Source organism: Babylonia areolata, chromosome 3 (assembly GCF_041734735.1).
Source record: "Babylonia areolata isolate BAREFJ2019XMU chromosome 3, ASM4173473v1, whole genome shotgun sequence".
NCBI lineage: Eukaryota > Metazoa > Mollusca > Gastropoda > Neogastropoda > Buccinidae > Babylonia > Babylonia areolata.
The window spans coordinates 46,262,752-46,272,751 of record NC_134878.1 but is presented as its reverse complement, the minus strand read 5'-3'; positions in this window follow the sequence as shown (position 1 = coordinate 46,272,751).

The following is a 10,000-nucleotide window of genomic DNA, read 5'->3' as shown; positions in this document are numbered from 1 at the left end:
TTTACCATGTCTAACAACAACGGAAACATCAACAGTTAAAGTTCAGAGGAAATCTTCGAAACACCCGTCAGACAATTCAAATGCGGCTGCTCCCAGCCCTAGATCTACAAATGCATCCTACTACGTCAGTAACTCCAGAACAAATGCATCATCACATGACGTCAAATCGCACTCGGCAACATCTTAAAGCTGCCGAGAGGAATAAAACTTCGAAACACACACAAAATGATCAGCCAGAAACAATACGAAATTACACACACACACACACACAAGGAACACACACACACACACACACACACACTTCTCAAGGAACACACACACACGCACACACACACACACTTCTCCAAGGAACGATATGGAATAGCTTAAATTTCCTCTTTAGAATCATGTTATTGGAAGCAAACCTTTATAAAAGGCTCTAAAGAAGTATTTTGTGTTAAAAAGTATGATCCCTTATATGTTTTGTCATGATTATTATCCTTGTGTCTCCGACACTCCTGTCCGTCTATTGTGTATCCATCTGTTTGTTACTTTCTCACTGTCTTATGATTCCTTTATAACGACCAAGCAGACAGGGCAACAAAAAGGGGAGCAAAGAATCATACAGATAGTATAAAAGTATACTGACCATTGTCATACAAGGAAATAAGCAATATACTAGAAAGAGACTGTTTTTTGGTGCTTTCATTCAAGTCTAAAACCTCGTCAGTTGACTCTCTCAGACTGTGGTCCGATTCGCAGACCAGTTCTGAGTTTAACTCGACTATTATCAAATTCATTACAGACCAAGTATTGTTCTAATGTCGAGTGCATATGCTTTAGTAACCTGACAATTAAGCATATATATATATATATATATATATATATATATATATATATATATATATATATATATATATATATATATTATTTTATTTTTTATTATTATTTTTTTTACTGTAGCTGGATGAAGCCTTGTGTACACGAAAGTGTGTCTTCACAAGTGACTGAGAACGTTGATGTTTTTGACTTTTTGCATTCATTATCAGTTGTTTCGCTTGTCAGTTTAACGACTTCTCTTTCACGAAGTCCTTTAAGTAATTTCCTGTAATTGTATTTAGATTTTTTTTTCTTTTCAGATTTCACCCTCATTTCACCCTCATTTGCCCAGTTTCCCCCAACTCTCTATTCTTTCACATCTCCCGCCCCTTCTAGCCGATAATACTCAAATGTATACATACACATGTTTTCAATACATACGATATGTGTGTCGGGACATTAAACAAAATTCTTCCTCCTCCTTCTGACTCCAGCTTTCTTTTCTTTCCTTTCTGAACTTGTACTTTTGTCAGTTCTGTCTATGTGTCTGTCTGTCTTCCAGAATATTTTTGTTATTGATGTAAGGGTGCTGCTTTCACACACACACACACACACACACACACACACACACACACACACACACATTGGCATTCTAAGTGGAATTCAAGTTGTCTTTTATTGATTCATCATATATATATACATATATATATATATATATATATATGATATAGTTTATTTCATTTTTATATCTTTGACTGCATTGTGCTTTTTTGTGTGACCTGGCATATTGTTACTTTTCAAAACCATGGAAGAAAATCTCAACATCGATGGTTCCCTGTGGACTGCCGACACTGTGACTGCGACAGACGAACCCGGGTGTGGCCATGTATGAAGGGCCTCGGAATGAGCGGCGTGGGGGTAATGCCACTGAAACGGTGCAGATGATGGGGCAGAAAAAAACGAAGGAAGAAAATCTTAAACGTTGCAGAATCAGAGTATGTTTGGTTTTTACCTTGACACGAAAGTGAAACTACGTTCGTGAGATTTTCTTTTTAACTCTTTCCATACGAACGGCGAAAGAGACGACGTTAACAGCGTTTCACCCCAATTACCATCATCAAAATATTGCAAGCGGAAGGCTCTTATACTGAAGACGTGAATGTTGACAAAGAATACCACAATTCAGACCACGGAAGCTAATGGTTGGGTCATTCAGACACCCACTGGACATCCGAGGGGTCTGTGTAGAGGAGAAGAGAGGACTGGCCGTACTGAGTGAGTTAACCTAAAAGTCGTCAGTTCCAGTAAAAATGATTGCGACAGATCCATCACAAACAAACAAAAGCTCCGAGTTCCGCTGCTTTACGTTCAGCACCATGGAGACACCATCGGTGACGTTCTCTTTTCCTTATTCATGTACAACCAGGAGGAAAGGCATCGGCTTTGTATCTTCTTGTCTGGATCAATGCGAAGTAACGCTGAATCATCGTCAACAGGCTGAAAACCCCCGTTGTTTTTGACAATGACAGAGAATTAAGTTCTCCGTGTGGGCAGCAGAAATTCGAAGGCTGTTTCAGTTCTCAGTTTCAATGAGATTTCAAAGCGTGCGGATTGATCTATCTTCGCTACACAAAATCTGCTGGCAACAGAAAAAAAGAAAAAAAAGAAAAAAAGGAGCAGATGCCTGATCTTTCGTGTGAACCCAACGCACTGATTAGACTTTAATCAGTTGACGGGCGCAATAGCCGAATGGTTAAAGCGTTGGACTTTCAATCTGAGGGTCTCGGGTTCGAATCACGGTGACGGCGCCTGGTGGGTAAAGGGTGGAGATTTTTACGATCTCCCAGGTCAACATATGTGCAGACCTGCTAGTGCCTGAACCCCCTTCGTGTGTATACGCAAACGTAAGATCAAATACGCACGTTAAAGATCCTGTAATCCATGTCAGCGTTCGGTGGGTTATAGAAACAAGAACATACCTAGTATGCACAACCCCGAAAGCGGAGTATGGCTGCCTACATGGCGGGTTAAAAACGGTCATACACGTAAAAGCCCACTCGTGTATATACGAGTGAACGTGGGAGTTGCAGCCCAAGAACGCAGAAGAAGAAGAAGACTTTAATCAGACCTATCGTCATCAAAACTTTGGTGTGCAATCGTTCAGTTCTGTTCCGTGATGATCTGAGCCCACATAGAAATGGAGCTAGTCGTCTGTTCAGTTTATCACACTTTGTTATTACTCCAGGAGAAGAACATTAAAACAGTTTTGAAGTTGGAAAAGTGAGGCATGTTTCGTGCTTGAAAAGAAAACGTGTTCCGTGGAATGTTTTTATTTCACTCTGTTTATTTCACTTTATCTTTTTCTTTTTCTTTTCTTTTTTCTTTGTGTGTGTGTGTGTGTGTGTGTGTGTGTGTGTGTGTGTGTGTGTGTGTGTGTGTGTGTGTGTGTGTTTTGACTCACTTGTGTTGACAAAGTGAGTCAATGTTATAACCCGGTGTTCGGTTCTCTCTCTCTCTCTCTCTCTCTCTCTCTCTGTCTCTGTGTGTGTGTGTGTGTGTATGTGTGTGTGTGTGGAGGAGGAGGAATTTTGTTTAATGTCCCGTCACACATATCGGTGATTGAAGACATTTTGTTAAAGTATTCATGTATACATTTGAGTATTATCGGTTAGAAGGGGCGGGAGATGTGAATGAATGGAGAGTTGGGGGAAACTGGGCAAATGAGGGTGAAATGAGGGTGAAATTTGAAAAAAACCCAATTACTGGAAATTACTTAAAGGACTTCGTAAAAGAGAAGTCGTTAAACTGACAAGCGAAACAACTGATAATGAATGCAAAATGTCAAAAACATCAACGTTCTCAGTCACTAGTGAAGACACACTTTCGTGTACATAAGGCTTCATCAAGCTACAAAAAAAAAAAAAAAAAAAAGAAGCCTAATTGTCAGGTTACTAAAGAATATGCACTTGACATTAGGTGTATGTGTATGTGTTTGTGTCTGTAGTAAATTTTAACATTGCCATTTTCTCTGGAAATACTTTGCCAATACCAAATCTGGCTTAAACATAGTATGAAAAAAAATCTTCACATCATACCAATAATAGGTTGTAAGTCTCCCAAATTAAGCAGTATTTCCGTATCATTGACGGTTTATTTCGTTGAGATTCGTTCCGAAATCCGAAAATTCTAAAAACCGCTTCCCACTGAGTTGCAAGAAGGTAGGTAAGAATCGACATGGCCTCGTTTTTCTCGTTCACAATTAAAAGGAGAGAAATACAAATTGTGGACAGGACACACAATACTGTCATACTAACTATATTGTAAAGTGGACACTGAATTAACTGGAATGAACATAAAAGAGACACTGAATCGATCATTTCTTTCAGCCCGTTGTATACTGGTTCGTGCAGACGTAGAGATTTACCTTGTGTTGCGATGTGTTTGAAGTGATGGCAACGTCTCATTTGCCGCCGAAAAAAAAAATCGAGATATAATTAACACACACACAAAACACGCTTTAAACGGTGTTAATACATCCGATATAATATCGTTCATTTATCACACGAAGAAGAAAACAGCAACATTGCTTTGAGTATTAAATTTTGACAAAATAAAGTCAAATGCACCGTAGCAGTGGGGATTAGTCAGCTTGCTTTGGAACTGAACATGCATAGTTCAGTCCCGCTCGCGTGCCTTTAAAAAAAAAACCCAAAAACATTATCTTTTTTTTTTCTTCCAAGCCTTTCCAACGATTTTTTGAATCTTGGATAAAGCTCGGAGCACAAGTGAGTCTTGAAGGCTTTGCGTCTTGCTTTCGAGTTTCTGAAGTGTGTTCAATTTACCATTATCGCTTTTACTTTAGAGCCCAGGAGCCAGTTGTACTGCTCGGACGGAACAGCCTAGTATGGTCGTAACCCCGTTACTAACTGTGTGTAGTATGGAACTGACCAATGGTGTAGTTCGGTCAACGTAGGCATTTAGTCACGTGTAACTGTCAAGAAGTTAGAACCAAGCAATGCAGCTGGCACCAGGTTAGGAATGGGAGCATTAATCCCCAAAGCACGAAAATGTCCGCAGAGATCTGCGTATTGTAATACAGGTGTGAAAGTTGACGTAGACGTACGGTTGTGTTTTCGGTAATCATTTTGTTGATATCAGTCATGGTGCATGTGATTTTATCTGTTGTTTGAACTGTCATGATGGTAATAGTCGTACGTTTTAAAAGGAATAATACCACCTTTTAATGCGTTTATTCATTTTAATAGAGTTCCTTTTATTCGCTTCATCTTTGCCAGTTGATCTGTTTCAAAAACAGCCTAACATCTGAACCTGATGTATTCATTTATCTATTTATTCATGAATTTGTCTTTTCATTTATTTATTTATTCATATGTTTCCTTCTTTGTTTCTGAAAATGTTGACAAATTGTCAGTTCTCGTTGACATTTAAAATACTACTCCACCATTAACTTTCGTTTCTTGTCTTCAGAATACTTTCTAATCGTTGGAAAAATAAAATCCTGGGGCAATTATTCTGCAGTCTGCCTTTTTTTTTTTTTGGAAGGGGGGAGGGGAGGAGGGGGCGCTGACGTCACTGTGACGTCATCACGGTGATCGTTACCCTCTGTGTTTCAGAAGCGCCGTGGAGGGAAAGGTCAGGCAGGGGAGGGCACTTCAGAGGAATGGCAGCATTGTTACGTCCCTTTACTGGCGCATCCTCAGCCCTAGAAGCTTGATGCGTGGCGCTAGCATGCAAAACGGCGTTTGTTTTGGTGGCAGAGACACTGCAGCAACAACACTGAAGCCAGCACTCAGTGCCAGACTAGTTTGAAAGGGTGCGGGAACAACAATAGCACCAGTGTCGTATTTTAGCGTCCTGGATCATTGCACATATCTATACGAAATTATTCGCGTGTTTTGCAATGTAGGCATATGAGAAATGAAATGTTGGTAATAGTCGACCCTTCCAAGCAAGAAATAGGCACAGTACGACTCAAAATGATCCCGAATCGACACGTGTCGTCTCAAGCCGTCACGATTTTGTTTTTGGACTTGTTTTTGTCACGATTTTGTTTTTGGACTTGTTTTTTTATTATCTTTTTTTTTCGTTTGTTTATCTTTTCATGGTTTGCGGGACCAAAAACGGAAACAGCGGGATGGTGGCATATAATGTATGTTTGAATCCGCATCAAAACTTAGTAAAAGAAAAAAAAGCGTTTAAAATAAAATCGAAAAACACTGAAAATGGGTTACAACATATCGATTCATCTATGCACAAAAATTGCCAGGAAATAGGTCCCTTACTTTAAGACGCTAAAATAGGACTTCACCCACAAAACAGAACAGCGGTAGCAATTGTCTGGGCAAACGAAACCAACTAAACTGAATTCAGCATGGGAATGGCGTCTGCTGTTATGGCATTTTCAGGATACCAACAACAGCTGAAGCCAGGACAAAAAAGAAGAAGAAGAAGAAAAAACAATTTCTTTTGTTCTCGACTGTAAGAGCGTAATGACCGTTCTTGTAACAGAGCGTCACAGACCACTTAAAGAAAGAAGACTTTTCTTAAGCACAGTCAGCACACACACACACACACACACACACACACACACACACACCACACACACACACACATGGAGAATCAACCTTTGCCAACATGTGAACACTTCATTCACGAAAACTGTCATGATAGATTCCCATTTCCAGTTGAACCAATCATATTTCAGTTTCACAGCTTGAAATGTCAGTGACACTATTCCTCATGACCCCTGCAAGCCTCCTTGAAGGCATGGGTTCAGTTTCGGATGGTTAAAGTACCAACGTTTATGTGGCCACCGTCAGAAGTGACGTCACACACAGACACACACACACACACACACACGCACACACACAGATACACACACACACATCACACACACACACACACACACACACACACACACACACACACACACACACACACACACACACACACACACACATTCTCTCTCTCTCTATATCCCACTCTCTCACTCACTCGAACACATAATACACTCGCGCACACTCGAGCACACTCTCACAAAGAGAGAGAGAGAGAGAGAGAGAGAGAGAGAGAGAGAGAGAGAGAGAACAATCTGCACTGGACCAGTCTTCCCATTCATGTGTGAGCACTGATAGAAAATATTATTAAAATGTGAAGCAAGTACGTACGTGTCCATGGTTAAGATAGAACACAAAGAATTGTGCATATGAGAGAGAGGGAGAGCGAGAGAGAGAGAGAGAGAGAGAGAGAGAGAGAGAGAGAGAGAGATGCAATTGTCCATGTTTAAGACAGTACACAGACAAAGAATTCATTTTATATTGTGCAATGAGTGAGAGATGAGAGAGAAAGAAAAAAAAACCAAACCCACTATCTTTTATTTGAAAAAAGGGGTTTTGAGAGAGAAAAAAAACCCCACTATCTTTTATTTGAAAAAAAGGGGTTATGAGAGAGAAAGAAAAAAAAACCCACTATCTTTTATTTGAAAAAAAAGGGGTTATGAGAGAGAAAGAAAAAAACCCACTATCTTTTATTTGAAAAAGAGTGTACACTCGCTTTGACCGTGCGGTCGCGCATTGTGGACAGAAGGAAGAGATTGTGTTGGTGCTGTGAAAACGTCTCTAGCGGGATGATCATCTGTGCTGTCTGTGGCTCCCTTACCGAATCGTTGCTGCAGCCTGTGGATGACAGAGCAGCTGTCTTTGAGCCGTCTGGCAACAGTCCACAAGGGTGCACCTTCAGGCAGCAATGCTATAGCCATGTGGAGTGATGGCCTAGAGGTAACGCGTCCGCTTTGGAAGCGAGAGAATCTGAGCGCGCTGGTTCGAATCACGGCTCAGCCGCTGATATTTTCTCCCCCTCCACTAGACCTTGAATGGTGGTCTGGACGCTTAGTCATTCGGATGAGACGATAAACCGAGATCCCGTGTGCAGCATGCACTTAGCGCACGTAAAAGAACCCACGACAATAAAAGGGATGTTCCTGGCAAAATTCTGTAGAAAAATCCACTTCGATAGGAAAAACAAACAAAACTGGACGCAGGAAAAAATACAAAAAAAAAAGGGTGGCGCTGTAGTGTAGCGACGCGCTCTCCCTGGCGAGAGCAGCCCGAATTTCACACAGAGAAATCTGTTGTGATAAAAAAGAGAAATACAATACAGTACCACGGCACAGAATGCAGCAATTTGTAGTGTTGTCTTGGTGTAGATAGACACACATGTATGTGTTGTTTTCATCACGCGCAGAGGTACGACACATATGTGTGTTGTTTTTATCACGCGCAGAGGTACGACACACATGTGTGTGTTGTTTTTATCACGCGCAGAGGTACGACACACATGTGTGTGTTGTTTTTATCACGCGCAGAGGTACGACACATGTGTGTGTTGTTTTTATCACGCGCAGAGGTACGACACATTTGTGTGTTGTTTTTATCACGCGCAGAGGTACGACACATATGCGTGTGTTGTTTTCATCAAGTGCAAAGGTATGACACATTCGTGTGTGTTGTTTTCATCATGTGCAGAGGTATGACACACATGTGTGTTGTTTTTATCATGTGCAGAGGTATGACACATTTGTGTGTGTTGTTTTTTATCATGTGCAGAGGTATGCTACATTTGTGTGTGTGTTATTTTTATCATGTGCAGAGGTACGACACACATGTGTGTGTTGTTTTTATCATGTGCAGAGGTATGACACATTTGTGTGTTGTTTTTATCACGCGCAGAGGTACGACACACATGTGTGTGTTGTTTTTATCACGCGCAGAGGTACGACACATATGCGTGTGTTGTTTTCATCAAGTGCAAAGGTATGACACATTCGTGTGTGTTGTTTTCATCATGTGCAGAGGTATGACACACATGTGTGTTGTTTTTATCATGTGCAGAGGTATGACACATTTGTGTGTGTTGTTTTTATCATGTGCAGAGGTACGACACATATGTGTGTTGTTTTTTATCATGTGCAGAGGTATGCTACATTTGTGTGTGTGTTATTTTTATCATGTGCAGAGGTATGACACACATGTGTGTTGTTTTTATCATGTGCAGAGGTATGACACATTTGTGTGTGTTGTTCTTATCATGTGCAGAGGTACGACACATATGTGTATGTTGTTTTTATCATGTGCAGAGGTATGACACACATGTGTGTTGTTTTTATCACGCGCAGAGGTACGACACACATGTGTGTGTTGTTTTTATCATGTGCAGAGGTATGACACATATGTTTGTGTTGTTTTTATCATGTGCAGTGGTATGACACATTTGTGTATGTTGTTCAGTTTTATCATGTGCAGAGGTACGACACATATGAGTGTGTTGTTTTTCATGTGCAGAGGTATGACACATATATGTGGTGTTGTTTTTCATGTGCAGAGGTGTGTTATTATGCACTGTTGTATGTGTATTGTTCCACGTGAGGCGCTCATAGCCCATTAGGTTATATGGGGAGTTTGTATCACATAAGTACTAGCTATCTATCTATCGATCTGTCTATCTATCTGTCTATCTATCAATCTGTCTAATATTATTATTATTATTATCATCATCATCATCATCATTAGAGTCTGGAATTTTGATGCATGGCCGTTTGAATCTTTTATTTATTTCTTTTTCTTTCTTTTTTTTTCTACAAGCAGAATCCAACTGAACAATGAATGTACTGGGTTTTTTTTCACGTACATCATACAGTTATAAAGCTGCTTCCTTTGTTTGTCATCAAAGACTGCATGAAATGCAGCTTAAATTTCGTGAATGTTGAACAGAGTTTTGGAACCTTTTGAATGGTCAACCTGAGCACGACCAATAAGCGAGGAAAAGGTCACACATTATCATAGCTATGTTCTTTGGCAACACTCTGAACAGTTTGTCCATGGTATGCAAACAGTAGGCTACCGAATATAATGTAATCAATAAAGGATGAAGGCTGGAAAAAAAAAACCAAAAAAAGACAAAGGTGATCCTTAACTTATTGTAGGAAGTACAGTTGACCTTTCGCTGACCTCATCACGTGACATGACCTTTGTTGACCCGCTGGGCTTCTGTTTGCCAGCCAGCGCCGTTTTTATGGAGGAAAAGGTCAGACGAATAACTACATCTTTTACAACGTCCGTGACCGGCGGTGTTCCCAGCCCAATTGACTCGTGGCCATCGCGTGCTAACGATGCTTGCTTGAAGG